At 40.7% G+C, this 16,710-nt stretch overlaps 1 long non-coding RNA gene across 1 annotated transcript in view; it reads left to right on the top strand.

The window, feature by feature from the left end:
- LOC138766300 (uncharacterized) overlaps nucleotides 1–16,429 on the top strand; it is a 32,169-nt gene extending 15,740 nt beyond the window's left edge. The window contains exon 3 of the long non-coding RNA XR_011358713.1: nucleotides 16,260–16,429. This is a non-coding gene — a long non-coding RNA (uncharacterized lncRNA). The remainder of the gene's footprint in view (nucleotides 1–16,259) is intronic.
- The last annotated feature ends 281 nt before the right edge of the window (nucleotides 16,430–16,710 follow it).

Below are 16,710 nucleotides of genomic sequence, written 5' to 3'. Positions count from 1 at the left end.
TCGTAAGATATTAAGAAGAAAAATACTAAAGGGCAGACCAGATTAACCAAGTGGTCTTTTTTCTGCCGACAATCTTCTAGGTTTCTAAGTCCCAGCAGGGCAGTCCTGACTTGTAGCCAGGGGCGTAGCTAGGATTCATAGGGCCCCATTGCAAAAAATTGTATAGGGCCCCCCTCAACTACACACTAATTATATATATATATATATATATATATATATATATATATACATATTCGGTGATGTGGCCAAAAAAAAATTCTCTTGTGTTCTCTTACATGCTGTACCACAAAAAAGGGTTAATACAGAAGACAATTAGCTCTCTCCTTTGCTACTCCTGCACTAATAACCCCTGACCTCTGCAGGAACTCAGAAAACAGAGGTCAGAGGTTATCAGAATAGTCAGGCAGAGAGCTAATTGTCTTCTGTATTAACCTTTTTTGTTTTGCAGCATGTTAGAGAACACTGGGTCACTTACACACTGCAGTAAATAAGGGGTTAAGCAAAAGGACACAGAAGGCTCTTATCTTCCCTGGGCCCCCTCCCTCCACGGGCCCCATAGCAACTGCCTTCCCTGCCTCTATGGTGCCACTGCTTGTAGCTTTGCTTAGGCCATGTTAACACAGTGTATTTTTGCATTTATAAAATTTTACAGGTGAAAAATGAACGGAAAAATCCCCAGGCTGCCCTTTTAAAATATTCAAGTTCTATTGAGTTTATATGTACTATATTTGTGCTTATTTTCCTTTATTTAATGAATGCTTACTTTGGAGTGACAATTTTTTCATAGATTTATGGGCTCGACATACAATGGTCCTCCCAGAACTAAACCCTTCACATCCACAATAGGTATATATATATGTTCCTTCTGCAGATGTCCAGTGCAGCAGGAACGTATATATACGTTCCTGACAGTGAGGCGTTTTTGATGTGTGTGGGACTGCTGCAGTGTGAGCGTTTCCACACACATGAGTGTGGCTGGGGCAGGACATAATGACAGGCAGCTGCGATCCCTTAAATGCCATGGTCACTTATAGTTTAAGGAAGTCAGTGACAGGTTAAGCACCTTTCACTGACTGATTGGGTCCCGAACGCTTGTACCGACAGGCAGGGGTAAGCCACTTACTGTACCTCCGTCCTGTCGGATGGGCCATCTGTGTATAGAGTCTGCTCTCAGGCAGGCTCTATGCACATATTGCGATAACATTGATCTATGCTATGCTATGGCATAGATCAGTATATGCAATCTAATGATCACATGTTTAGCAGTAAAATGTAAGTGTAAAAAAAAGTATAATTAAAAAAAATAAGTTTTTAAAAGTATTTAAAAAAAACCTTATAAAACCCACCCAATAAAAGTTTAAAAAACTTCCGTGCCCATTATAAAAATGAAAATATATAAAAAATAAATAAACATATTACATATTGTAGCATGCAGAATTGTCAGCTCTATTAAAATATAACATTATTGTTCCCGCACGGTGAATGGGGGGAAAAAACACCAGGGTTGCTTTTTTTTTTATTATTATATATCAGGAAAAAATTTATAAACAGCAATCCCAACTTTTCTTTTTCACCAATATAATACTAATAAAAACTAGAGATTATGGTGTAAAAAAATGACACCCCAACCAGCCCTGTAGGAGGAAAAATAAAAGTGTTAGGGCTCTTAGAAGGCATCGAGGAACATTGCATTAATTTGACCCAGAAATCCTGGCACCAATGACCTTGGTCAGGAAGGAGTTAATATTATAGGTTGAGGGACCACTTTGTGTATATATAAGCATGTTTAGATTTTGTAATTGTCCATGACAATGACAATTTTTAGATGAACAGCTAGACTTAAATTTGTTAATTTAAGTTGTCGATATAGAATATTAATATTTAACTTGTATTGAAAAAGTAACACATCTGGTATATAAATGCTATATGAGTTTAATTATAAGTGTAACATTTAGTAAATGTATACATGAAAAAGGCAATTGGCTAAATGTGTAGTGATTCAGTCATTCCACCATGTAGTGATTAAAGAAGAGGGAAGCATTATCTAACCCTTTAGGAGGAGGTTAGGGCCACTTGTTTTTAACTTTGATACATAAAGTTTATTTAGTTTAAAGTCCCTCATGGGAAGGGCAAACAGACAATAATGTAATATGCTTTTTTTCTGTGGGAACTTTCCTCACTATAACAACAGCACGTGAGATTACATACAATGTGATATTATCCAGATACAAGAAAAGCAAACACTCTCAGATGATCTGCGTCTTCTGATTACAAGTTACTGACATGAGAGTCATGTATGTAAGAATCTATGCGTATTTCCAACGTCACTATAAATTTTCTGTGACGTGTGTATGGATATATAGCTGATCATAACATGACATCTTAATCTACTTCAGCAGGTTACACATTCCAGGCTCCTCTAATTTATAAAGAGTTAAAGTCTTATTTAGGGTATATATCTTCACTATTATTTTAGCAAGATGAATACCGTTTGTAAGTGCAAAAAAAAGCATAAAATGTGTATAAATGCGTAAAAAGGGCTTAACAATGCAAATTATGCTACAACTGAGCACTAAATTTTCTAGTGTATATAAGAGCTATAGACTGGTGGGATTTTAAGTGTCCGTGACAAAATACCAGAATGTGTCTTTTTACTGAATACCTATATATAGAATAGCATAGTCAACTACACTATTCTATGTAGCAGAAAAAAAAAAAGGTTTAAATGTAATTTGTATAACATTTTTGGGCTATATTCACACATAGAAAGGCTATGTTCCACACTCTTGAAATGTAGTGGAATGCTGTTATTTAATTGCAGACGTTGTTTTAATACATAGCCTTTCTGTGTTTTCAATCCATTCCTGGTTTTGGTTAAAAAATACTGACAAAATACTGAGCAAGAATACTGTGTGGGAAGATAGCCTTAGGGGCCTATTCCACGGAGCGATAATCGGCCGAATCGGCCCGATTCGGCCGATTATCGCTCCGTGGAATAGAGAGAACGATCAGCCGATGATAGTGTCATCGGCTGATCGTTCATTTAGGTTCAGACCTAAAATCATCGCCACCAGCGCATCACTACGGTGGAATAGCGGTGCGCTGCGGTGACCGATGATTTCAGCAGCATCATACATTACCTGTCCGGGCTGCAGGTCTTCTCCTTCTTCCTCCCAGGCCCGCGCCGCAACAGACCATTTAGCCAATCACTGTCAGGAACCGGGGAGGAAGAAGAAGACCTGTAGCCTGGACAGGTAATGTATGAAACAAGGGCTGCAAGGACATCGGTAATGATGTCCCTCCAGCCCTCGCTTAACGGTCATCGGGGCCGTGGAATAGGCCCAGTAAACATTGTTTACATTGTTGATCGGGCCCTGCTCGGCCCGTGGAATAGGACCCTTAGACTGCTGTGTTCTTCCATGCAGTGGAGGAGAGGTCCTCCTGGGTTGTTCAGGACTTAAATGTAAGACCTACTCGAAGGAAGACAGAAACATGAATAGTGAGCTACAGCCTGTCATCCATGGTTATCTCAGCTTAAAGGGAATCTGTCAGCTCCCGGGCCCTACCTAAGGTGGTGACAGTGTGCTGTAGCTGGCAGTCCCCTACTGAGCATGGTGACTTTTGATAATTTTCTGTGCAGTAGATTATGCACAATCTCACGTCTCCTACTGTACTGAAGGGGCAAAGAGGAGTTGTCTGTGCCAAATTCTGGCACACCTCTCCACCCCTTCCTCCTCCCTCTTCTTCATGAATAGTCAATACTGCCTGGCCTCCTGCTCATTCAGCTGTCAGCCAGTGTCTCTGATTGCAGATCAGTCCTCTGTAGGCAGTTTATGTCTAAAAGAATCACAATATTGTTGAATCTATGACCCCAAATGTGTTGGAGCTGTGGTCATGTGGTAACTCACCTGTCTAGAGACCTGCCAGCAGTTCATTCTCTGGTTCAAATCCCCTGATGGAAATGAAATAGAGGTCTTTATTATATTTTTTATTTTCCTCATTATTGTATCATTTTTAAGGCTATGTTCACGCTCAGTATTTTAGTCAGTATCTTGCAACCAAAACCAGGAGTGGATTGAAAACATGGAAAGGCTTTTGAAACACTGTTGAAATTGAGCGGATGGACGTAATTTAATGACAAATATCAGCCGTTGTTTTAAAAAAACAGTAATTATTTGCCATTAAGTGGCTGCCATCCACTTAATTTCAACAGTGCTTGAACATAACCTTTCTGTGTTTTCAATCCTTTCCTGGTTTTGGTTGCAAAATACTGAGCAAAAAAAAACTGTGTGAACATAGCTTTAACAATGATACAATAATGAGAAGACAGGTGAGTTACGCCTAGACCACAGCCCCTACACATTTGGGCTCGGAGATTTAACTATATCTGAATGTTTCTTTCAGACATAAACTGTCAACAGAGGGCTGATCTGCAATCACAGACACTGGCTGACAGCTGAGCGATCAGGAGGCCAGGCAACATCGATTATTCATGAAGAAGTGGCAGGAGGAAGGAGTGGTGAGGTGTGCCAGAGTCTCGCACAAACAACAACTCTTTGACTCTTCATTACAGCAGGAGACCTGAGATTGTACATAATCCACTGCACGGAAAATTACCAAAAGTCACCATGCTCAGAAGGGGACTGCCAGCTACAGCACATTGTCAGCACCCTGTGTAGGGCCCGGGAGCTGACAGATTCTCTTTAAACATAATGACGTTTTTATTCTTTACAGGCATAATATACAAATATATATTTCTGAATGCCAGCACATAAAGGTAGAAAAAACCCCACTGATTTTAACAGTAAAGATGTTAAAAAAAAGAATAATAATATTATAAACATACATAATAAAAAAAAGTGATATAATTGATTAAGCCTTTCGAGAGTAAGCAAATATGGGCCTTATTGGCAAAACAATTTTGCTGTTATTTGTATTAAGCCATTCCAAGAGTTACAACATAATGGGGAAAAATTGATTTTGTCTTTTTGCTTTTTTTTCCCATATAAAACGTATCCTGTTCCTGTTCTTTATGCAGTAAAAGGCTATGTTCACACAACGTTTTTTCAGCTCCATTTAAAATTATGTCCGTTATTTTGAGTCTAAAATAACGGACGTTTTTAGAAGCCTGGCATCCCCTGATGGGTGTTTGCACATTATTTTAGTTTGGGGTTACTAATTGCCCTTTGGTTGTGGCTTAATTGAAAAATCCATTGAATTTAATAGTAAAAACGGAGAAAGAACGGTGACAAAAGAAGAACTGTGTGTGAACAACTAATAAAAAAACATCCGCTATTTGCAAAAAACGTCCGAGAATAATGTTCATGTTCATTATTTTGACGTCCGCTGCAAAAACGTCCGTTTTTCAATGCATTGTGTGCATTGGACGTCCATCTTCCCATTGACTTCAATGCAATGGCATTGCAGTCAGTTAAATTGCGGCAAAAACTGACGTTTTTTAAATAGCGAAATCGGACGTTTTTTCTCCATTATTGACGTTGTGTGAACATAGCCAAAAGGTAAAAATAACATAACTTTATTCTCTGGGTCCGTATAGTTAAAGCCACACCAGATATATACAGTATAGTTTTACATATTAGGAACAACACAAACACTTTTTTATATAAATAATAATAATAATAATAATTTAAAAAAAAAAGCAGTTGTGGTTTTTTTTGTTTTTTTTAAGTAAAGTTTGAAATCAACTAATTAGTCTAATTTTTCCACATATGACTTTTTCATTTCTTTCTTTTTCATTTCTTGGGAGCAATTCTGTCAATTCTGCCACTTTTTATTTTTCTTTTCAGGGCTCGTGGTGTGGAATTTGCAAAATGTTATACTTTGGGATGTTACAGATGTGCCAATATCAAATATGTGTAGGTAGTGGGGGTGATAGCAATTTCAATATTCTATATTATATTCAATATTCTAATATTAATATATTTTATATTCTTTTAAACTTTATTTTTACTTTTTACTAGTCCCACAGGGGAACTTTACATGTCATCAAAAGGTGCAAGAGCAAAGGGACGGTATGATGTGTATTCAGAAGCTTACATTTATAGTCAGCAGAGAGCACTATGAATGACATTAGCAAACACACTGATGTCAGTAGTTTAACCATTAAAAGGGCTTATTCAGATGTAGAAAAACATACTCACTTTCTTCCAGAAATAGTATTCCTTTTGTCCTTTTGGTGTGGTCTTGCAGCTTATTACTATTGTAATCCCACAATCAAAACTGAGATCAGGTGTAATTTGGTGAGCTTGGTGTAATTTTTGCAAGAAAGTAGCTGTTCTTTTCTAGTCTTGGATAACCCCTTTAAATGCTGTGATCAATTGACCTTTTAGAAATTGGCCTGGTGCCTGGTGGCCTGAAAATGTAGATTGTCAATTGATTACTATGGCAGTCAAAGGCCTTGTGTCATAGAATAGCATTGATCAGTAACCTAAAAATTGCTTATTGGCCTTGGGGGCCCTAAAGAGAATCTGTAGCCAATTCCCAAAGTCAGTACATAGTTTAGGGTGTCCTGATTACACAACTTTTTACAGTTTTTTTTTAAATAGTTTCCCATTCCCAATATATGTGGGCTTATAATTTGTATGACAATTTAGTCAGATAGGCATGAACTTAATTTTATTATTGGAAGTAAATATAAGGTCATGGGTGTGATTAAACAGTCAGGGGGTATAAATGTTTTACTTTGTCTTACTCATGTCAATCACACAGAAGGGTGTATCAAGAAATTGTAAAATGGTGTGTAATCAGGGATCCCTATGGTATTGAATGATAGTAACATTGCATTTTTGGAAGTTACATGACCTTAAAAAATTGTAAAATAATAATAATAAGCTTTTATTCCCATGTTATCTCCTACCCCTAGATGAGGGAATAGCAAGCTGCCTTCTGGGGACTGGAACCCGATGATTCCAAGAATCGTAATGCAATCTCCCACTAAGGGCTGCACATTATTCATTAACTATGAAACCCCTGAATGCTTCTAAAGACTCAACAGGCAACAGTTTTTCTGGATTGGAGGAAGGAGTCTCTATTAGGCTATGTTCACACAACGTCAAAAATAGAGAAAAAGCGGACGCTTTTGAAAATTAAAATAACGCCTGTTTCTGATTTAACTGACTGCAATGGCAATGCCTTGAAGTCAATGGAAAGATGGACGTCCAATGCACACAATGTATTAAATAACAGACATTATCACCGTGGACGTCAAAATAATGATCATTATTTTCGGACGTCTTTCGCAAACACATTTTTTATTAGTTGTTCACACACAGTTTTTCTCTTGTCATCGTTCTTTCTCTGTTTTTACTATTAAATTCAATGGAATTTTAAATTAAATCACACCCAACTGGAGGCTCCTGCATACATCTTTTTTAAGGCTATATCCCGACATAGTATTTCTGTCAGTCTTTTGGACAGTCTTTTATTTTTTAAACCAAAACCCAGGATTGGGTTGAAACCACAGAAACCATGCAAATCTTTCCATGATAATTTTGCCCTGTCAATTCCACTCTTGATTTTGATTGAAAAAAGACAGATGGAAATACTATGGTGGCTTTGTGCATTGCTGTTCTGTCCCCACAGTAGGAGTAACAGCCAGCCTTCTGGAAAAATTCCTAGCAAATGATTTGACCAATGCAGCACTGGCAGGCGCTATGAGCTATAAGTTTCCTGCCCTGCTGCTCTGTGTGTGCCCTGCCTGTTTCCACCACTACATCACACTGCCACCATCATTATGGTTCTTCTCCTATGCATGGTCCTACAACAGGACAAATTTGACTTACCTAGGGGATCTCTGTATTGGTACCTACAGTTACGCCATGAGTTTAGGGCCCAATTAACTTGCCCTTTTCCCACTATCCCCTTATAGGTGTGTTTAAATCCCAGGGCCTGTGTCTGGATATCTCTGGTTTTTGGTCAGATTACACTGGTCAGCTCACTCAGATGTTAGGGATCCCGTTCCCATGGGCTCCTAAAATATGCCTTCTAGGTTTGTTAGGCGAAGAATCGTGGCCTCATTATCACAGGATATGCCAGGATATGGCATAAAAGGCTGTCGTGATGAGATGGATGGGTATCAGAGCCCCCACAATAAGTAAATGGAAAAAACTCACAAATTCCATCCTGTCTTAGGCCATGTTCACATGGCATATGAGACCGGCCATTCCATGACCCAGCCAGGTCACGGAACGGCCGGTCTCTGCAAAGATCATCCTGGCCAGTATTGCAGTACCGGCTGGATGATCTTTCCGGCCGCAGTGTTCTGATGCGGGCACATCAGTGCGCGTCCGCATCAGAACTCCTCATAGCACACAATGAAGCAAGCAGCTCGCTTTATTGTGTGAACTGACAGGGTTTCCTACGACCACAATTCACTGAATTGAGTCCGCAGAAAACTGACATGTCAGTTCTTTGGGGCACCGCAAAGGAACCCGACCAAAGCGTATATCATGTGTATATGCTCCGGCCGGGATCCCATAGGAGAGGCAATTTGTATATACGTGCAAAGTATGGCGGTTGTTGCCGTACTTTTACAGAGTGTGAACATAGCCTTATGAGTATATAGTTTACAAACATAGAGCCGTGCAGAGAAGCTCAATAAGGTGTGTGTGGTGGGGGGTGATTCACCTTTATATGGGTTATTCAGCACTATAAAAACATGGCCATTTTTGACCCGACTCTTGTCTCTAGTTCAGGTGTGGTTTGCAATTAAAGCGACTCTGTACCCACAATCTGTCCCCCCCAAACCACTCGTACCTTCGAATAGCAGCTTTTAATCCAAGATCTGTCCTGGGGTCTGTTTGACAGGGGATGCAGTTATTGTCCTAAAAAACATTTTTTAAACTGTGTCAAACTGCTGTGACCTAGAGTATCTGTGCCCTAACTTTGCACCACCCCTCTGTCCCTCCTCCCGGCCCTCTTTATCATTAGGAATGCCACTGGCAGGATCTTTCCTATTCCTCTGTAGTGAACACTGCACAGTTACAGTAACGATCCAACCCATGTGCCATGTTCTCACAGCTGATGAATAGGAGAATACCTGCCTGAGGCATTTCTAATGATGAAGAGGGCAGGGAGAAGGGACAGAGAGGTTGTGCCAGCCTAATGCACAGACACTCTAGGCCACGCCAGTTTGACACAGGGCTGCAAGTAAAAAAATAGTTTTTTTAGCACAATAACTGCATCACCTTCCGAACGGACCCCAGGACAGATCTTGGATTAAAAGCAGCTATCCGAAGGTACAAGCGGTTTAGGGTGGGCAGATTGTGGGTACAGAGTCTGGAGACAAGAGTGATGCAAAAGTGGCCATGTTTTTGTAGTGCTGGGGGGGACCTGTGAGGGTCAGTCTGAGTAGAGAAATAGAGTATTACCATCCTGTGATGTGTTCTATGACCTTTTATTTAACTGGAGGTTACTAGTCACTGCTTGTTAGACAATTGTTTCAGCTGTTTTCAGAGCTTATTGTATACTATGCATTGCACGTTTGTTTATACATCTCCTTTGTTACATTGCGTATATTGTATGTATATCATGCATATCCTTCAATAAACTGAGTTTAACCCCTAGACGACCCTGGACGTAGGGTTACGTCATGGAAGTCTGTCCCCAGACGACCCATGACGTAACTCTACGTCCTGGGTGTTTCTCCCGCTATGAAGCGAGCGGAGCGCGCTTCATAGGAGGTGGGGGCCGGCTGCAGTGAGCAGCCGGGACCTCACCGGTAATGACACGCTGGAGCGATCGCGCTGCCGCGTGTCATTAACCCCTTAAACGCCGCGATCGCAGCGCGACCGCGGCGTTTAAGTGTAAGTGACAGGGAGAGTCCCCTGTCACTTACCGATTGGGACCCCCGCAGTGTGACTGCGGGGGTCCCGATCGTTGAAACGGACCGCCGGAGGTCTCTCACCTGCCTCCATGCGGTCCGATCGGCGATCTGCTACACTGAGCCTGCACAGGCAGGCTCAATGAGCAGAGTGCCGATAACACTGATCAATGCTATGCCTATGGCATAGCAATGATCAGTGTATAAATCAGAGTAGTGTATGTAAAAGTCCCCCAAAGGGACTTCAAATGTGTAAAAAAAAAAAAGTTCAAAACACTATTACACTACCACCAAAACCCCTCCCCCAATAAAAGTTTAAATCACCCCCCTTTCCCATTATATAAATAAAACATATAAAAATAAATAAATAGATAAACATATAATATACCGTAGCGTGCGTAATTGTCCGATCTATTAAAATATAACAAGCGCCATTGTGATCGGTGAACGGCGTACACGAAAAGAGGGAAAAAGTGCGCGGATTACCGATTTTATGTTACATTATATATTTAAAAAAATCAATAAAAAGTGATCAAAACGTCCGACCTTCACAAATATGGTATAAATAAAAACTAGAGATCATGGCGGAAAAAATTACACCCCATACAGCCCCGTAGGTGAAAAAATAAAACCGTTATCAGCGTCACAATAGGCCCATTTTATTAATATTTAATTGCCAAAAAAAAGGATTTCATAAAAAAAATATATATATTACATTAGAGAATCTGTGTAGCCTGCATATGGTTGTGTTCGGGCTGACCTATAGAATAGTGGTATCATGTCTCTTTTACCATATAGTGCATTATGTAGACACAGGAACCCCCCAAACGTTACCATATTGCATTCTTTTGTAACGCCTGGAGTAGTGGATCCACTGGGCCGTCACCAGCGATGGCACTAACCTCACCAGGGAGCGGAGTCTAAGGGGCCGCTGGTTTTCACCAGAGCCCGCCGCAAGGCGGGATGGACTTGCTGCGGCAGGCGACCCCCAGGTCGCTACCCCTGGCTTGGTTGCTAGTGACGGCAGGCGAGGCGTGGCAGGAGCAGTAGGCAGGAGATAGTGCAGGCAGAGGATAGTATACGTGCTCGCAGGTGGCGGACAGGACTCAGGACAATGGGAAGGCAGCGGGCAAGGACTAGGGACAAGGACTGAAGACAGGAACAAGGGACAAGGACTAAGGTCAGGAACAACAGGGAGCTGGGCCAAACGCTATGGGAAGCATATAGAGGCTCCAACAACCTGTAGTGGGGCAGGGCTGGAATATATAGGGAGTGATTGGTGCAACTAACCAATTAGGGGTGGACTGGCCCTTTAAATCTGAGACAGCCGGCGCGCGCGCGCCCTAGGAGGCGGGGACGCGCGCGCCGGCCGACACAGACGGAGACAGGAGCGGAGTAGAGGTGAGGCGCTCCCAGGGGCTGAACTAGCAGCAGCGCCGGGTCCCTGCACAAGGACCCCGGCGGCTGCATGGGGCAGGAGGAGGTCGCGGCGGCGGCCCGGAACACGGGCCGCCGCCGCGGCCGTGACATCTTTTTTACGATTTCACCTATTTATATCTTCATAAATAATATATTTGGAATTCCATCATACATGTTATGGTAAAATGAAAGACGCCATTACAAAGTACAACTATTCCTGTCAAAAACAAGCACTTACATGGCCTGTAGATAGAAAACTGAGAGTGCTAGAGCTCTTAGAAGGGGAGGAGGGAAAAACGGAAACCCTAAGATCAAAATTTGCGCGGTCCACTGGGTCATTTTGGGCCTGGTCCTCAAAGGGTTAAAAAAAAGTAGTCTGTGTGTATATATATATATATATATATATATATATATATATATATATATGGTGGTCTTTATACAAGAGTGCTCAGGTGTGTCTATACTTTGGGTCTGGTCTAGTCTGATTAAAGATAATTCTGATATGCTAGATGATAATCTAATTAATCATACTGACAGCCAAAATGCCAGGACTATATGTACGGGAGCTGCTACTAACGACAAACTAGCCTGCCAGGATATTTTAGGAGCATACAATCTTTAATTTAAAATAATTTGCAGATTGCCAGTTCAGGCAGTCTTTTATATAACACTATTATACAGGTTCCATCCTTATTGAGGATTGTTCGCATTAACATATGTGTAGCTATTATCTCTTAATTATTTTTTCTTACTAACTTAGTATACTATAATTCTGCATTTTTTGTGATAGATATTGCAATTTCAGTCATTATTCCTGTAGTATGGAGAATGGTGACAGATAATCCTCAGTCACAATTATAACTGGACAAATACAGTCAACTAATTCCAGGAACATGAACAGATTGTGATTATCATCCAAATATGATTTTACGGCTGTGGATAAATTTTTTTTTTCTATTACATTGTATGTGTTATTTTGGGTAAAACATTTTTGCAATTGTCTGAATTGTTATTACTTTTTTATTCTACAGTTGGCATTTATTTGTGTAAAATAAACTACAAATTGGTCGACTTCATTTTAGTGTTCCAAAGTCATCTTAGTCTCCAGCCCTTTCAATTACTATAAATGCACATTAAATTTTAATACAGAATTAAATCATATTTGAGCTTAGATGCACATTCACAAGAGAAGAAGGAAGTGCTGAGGACCCACCTGTTGTGGAGATGATAGAGGGGATTGAGCCTGAATGGAATGAAGCAGCAGTAGTGCATTAGAAGAAAAAACGGAAAACCCAACTACATAAATATTTTACTGTATCACATGATAAATATATTGCCCCACAAATGGACCGAGCAAACATGTGACATCTATGCAGACCAGCCATTTCATATGGGAACAGGACATGACTGGATGAAAATGCTTTCAGTAGCGGAGAGTGGGTGACCCAGAAACTGATAGCTGCGGAGAAGCAGGAAAGTTAAAGGGGTACTCCGGCAATGATAAAAAAAACAATCAATCAATCATAAAAATAGTGTTTACACTTACCATCCCTCCGGAGTCTGTCTCCATTTGAATTTCCCGCTGTTTGCAGGTCCCTAAAGCTCCAGTTGGTGCCTTCATTTTTTCTTTACTTCCTGGTGTGGGCTTTTCCATGATGCACTTTGTCTCCTGTGATGTCTGACTCTGCATTACTGTTAGATGGCGTACATCTTGTTCAGCCAATCAGAGCTAAGCAACCTGAGTCATCTGACTGAGATAGGTTGGCTTAACAGGGCTTAGACCCGCCTCCTTCTTGATGATGCCATTGTCACAAAATGGCTGCCACAGAAAAGCCTAGGGTCAACAGTCATTAGATAAGACTGAGTTTACTTTACTTCCTGGTGGGGGATTGAGGGGGGAAAAGGTAGGGAAGGGGGTGATTGAAGCATATTACAGTTATATAACTTTGCAATGTGTTTCAATTACAGGGAAACAGCTTTTCGCTGGAGTACCCTTTTAATTAAACATTACTGACATGTCCCCCAGCAGCCCTGGCATAATGAATAAGTCTGAAATTTTCCTGGACTGCCCCTTTAATAGTAGTTTGGGGAATGTTCACCAATGCTGAATGCACATGGGCATGCAAATGGTCAAGTGGTAAAACTGGCCTGTCCATATTTGATGCACATTTTCACTGACATCTGCAATAAACATGGATCCCCAGACTTCTATTGGCTAATCCATAAAGCAATTGCAACCACACATCGCAATTGCTGATCCGTTAAAAAGCAGAATGTGTAAATAGCACAATAGAAATCAATGGCCAATAAGTTGATACGTGATTGCGGATCCACGATCACCGGCAAACTTTGCGGGATGTGTGAAAAAGGCCTTACACTGCACCTTACTACTAGTCCTTATTGGTGTAAGTGAGTGTAATATGATCAGGCAGCAAACTTCCCATAAATTATAACGTTCACACGAGAATTGTAAATTTGTGACATACATTTGCCTTTGTCTGACACTTTTTGGTGAATGTTTTTTTATTCTTATACATCTCAATAACACATAAAACAGGATTTATATTTTGCTGCTGTTCTACGTTGTATCATCATTGCTACTACTGGAGACCTCTGTGCTTTGTAGAAAGTAAACAGTTTGTAGCAGGAGGCTCAGGTTCCCACCCATGTGCATTGGAGTTCTACGGATATAATTTATATTGCCAGACATAAATCGGAGAAGCAGCCTTCCTGACATTTTGCAGAGAGTAGATGTTATGGTTTTACAGATGAAAGAAAGGAGTTTGTTTGAGTTTTGCCAATGGAAAGTAAAGTTTCTCATATAATGCATTCTACATTCCATGCCTGTCCTAGACAGATTTGCCTTTTTTAACTCTTCTGCTGCCAAGGTGGGTTTGGATAAAGCTTAGTGAAACAACACAAGCCAATCCAAGCTATTTTATTTTTATCACCAACTTTCCAATTGTTTGCTCAAATAAAACATTGAGTTATTTCTTAAGACAATGAAAAAATATTTAAAGTAAAATGTAAAAGTCATGATGAAGACATGGGTTTTTTTAAATAGATAGAGAGATAGATAGATAGATAGATAGATAGATGTAATATTTTAATACACATTGGTTTCTTATTGTTATTTTAAGTTTGTTTTTTTTTACTTGATGCGAATTAGTCACTGCAGTATATTAAAGGGGTTGGCCACTTTATAGTAAAATTGTTTAGTGTACAGAATTAGTAAGTGTGTCTACTGACTGTATATACTGATGGCAGCTCCCTGTGTACATGATCAGACACTCTTTCTCCAGCGCATCCTGCTCTGTATGCTGAACAGTAATCCTGTCCATAAGATAGCCAAGCATGGAGGAACATGTGACCATGCCCCTTCCTCTCTGTCCTCAATAGGCACATAAAGCCTGAGTGGAGGACACAGAGGGAGGGGCATAGTCCCATATTTCTCCATGCTCAGGCATCTTATTGTCAAAATCACCAATCATTCAGTATACAGAGCAGAACAGCACAGCCTTGAGGTGGGGTGTCTGAAATCAGCACTGCGACACACTCATTAAGATGTTGTCAGTAATACTAATACTGTACACTGTACAGTTTTACTATAAAGTGGCCAGCCCCTTTAACAATAGGAGGTGCAAAGGTGTCACACTTTGGCCCTGAAAGTCCACAATGACACCTCTGCCATATAAAGACACTAGTATGGTAATGCTACATGGTAAGGAGGCAGTTAAAGGTTTTGCAATGGGCTAGGAGCAGAGATGAATGAACTTTTAAAAGTCTGCATCAGCCGGGTGCGCCATGCAAACAGCTAAGCGATCACAGGTGTTTTAGAGCAATTCAGCAAGTTTACTCATCAATACTTGGTGTCCCCTGCTGATCACAGCCACCTCCACTTCCTGAATAAGACTAGAGTGACAGCCCGCTCAGCCAATTACTAGCCCCAACGCTGTCCTATCTCAGTCAGTCAGCAATTGGCTGAGTGGGCTGTCACTCCAGAGATGAGAGTGACAGACAGACTGTGCCCTGGCCAGTGATTTGGCTGAGCGGGCTGAGACTCTCTTGACAGCCCACTCAGCCAATCACTGACTGAGACAGTGCTTCTTCCAGTCATTGGCTGAGTGGGTTGTTACTCTCATCTTGGGAGTGAAAGCCCATTCATCCAATTACTGTCCCATCTCAGTGATTGGCTGAGCAGGCTGTAGGCAGCTGTGACCCGTGGGAGGACACAGAGGAAGTGCAGACTGGTATGCATGGGCGCTTTTTTGTTTTCTATGTGTATTAAAATGTACAGCTAACATCTTTACAAACTGAGTTTGCAACAAATCTAAGTTCCTGATGTTCGGTTCGCTCATCTCTAGCTAGGAACTTAAAGTTCTGCGTTATTTCCATGGACACCTGCAGAGTTTCAGAGCCAAAAACTTCACTTGATTTGGTTCACAGCTCTGGTCAATAAAAGTCTAGTCTAAGACATGGTATATTAAAGGGTTTATCCAGGCTGATAAAAACATGTCCGCTGTATTCTAGAAACAGCACCCTTCCCTGTCCTCAGTTTGAATGTGATTTTGGAGCTCAGTTCCATTGGCGTGAATGGAGCTGAGTTATAATACCGCACGCTCAGCTGGTGGCCCACATTTCTGACCCCATTATTAAAGCTAAGCTTTTAGCAATATAGATTCAGTAAAATTAGCATTTCTATATTTATAATATACATGTAGTTTTGAGGTTCAGTCATGGCAGGAAAATGTCTGTGCATACATAAGCTATTCATGGACAATGAACTCACAGGTCAGCTACAACTTTCCATAACCATGTCAGCACTATCTAGACACCCAGAAATACATTCTGGATCACATATGTTTATAGAAATGCTAGCACCTGCACCACAGCAGTGCATAACTTTCTTAGAAGAAATGTGTGTTATGTTGGACCAAAATTCTTCTCATGGGTACCATCTTATGTGTTTTTTTCCTATACTTCCTTATGTCTGCTACAGGGTGGCGTGCAATGGGCAAAAAGAGAAAATCTGGCACTTAGCTACACACTGAGAATTCTATGAAAACCTGTGGAAGAATGTCAAGGTGAGGCGTAATGTTTGAGGCATTTCCTCTAGAAGATTGGGTGACTGCAGAGAGAAAACAAATAGAGAGTATCAAGCTTCCAGAGAACAACCTGACGTTTTTATCTAAAAATGTTAACATGGGGTGGAATTCTTTAGATGCTTTTCAGTACCTTACTGAAGGTAAGTATCCTACTTTGGGAAAACCAATCTATCTTAAAAGCAGAAAAAAGTTCACCCTTGTCTAGCTAGTCTAAATAAAATGATCACTTGCATCACCCTGGCTTGAACTTTCCACCACAATTAGCTAAAGTATCTCAATTTATCTTTCCCTGACAGTTTATGATTTTAAGGAAATTTGAGATGTTTTCTTTAAAAAAAAGAAATG

Source organism: Dendropsophus ebraccatus, chromosome 10 (assembly GCF_027789765.1).
Source record: "Dendropsophus ebraccatus isolate aDenEbr1 chromosome 10, aDenEbr1.pat, whole genome shotgun sequence".
NCBI classification, from domain to species: domain Eukaryota; kingdom Metazoa; phylum Chordata; class Amphibia; order Anura; family Hylidae; genus Dendropsophus; species Dendropsophus ebraccatus.
The sequence above is the reverse complement of the archived record's forward strand: the minus strand, read 5'-3'. Positions and strand labels throughout refer to the sequence as shown.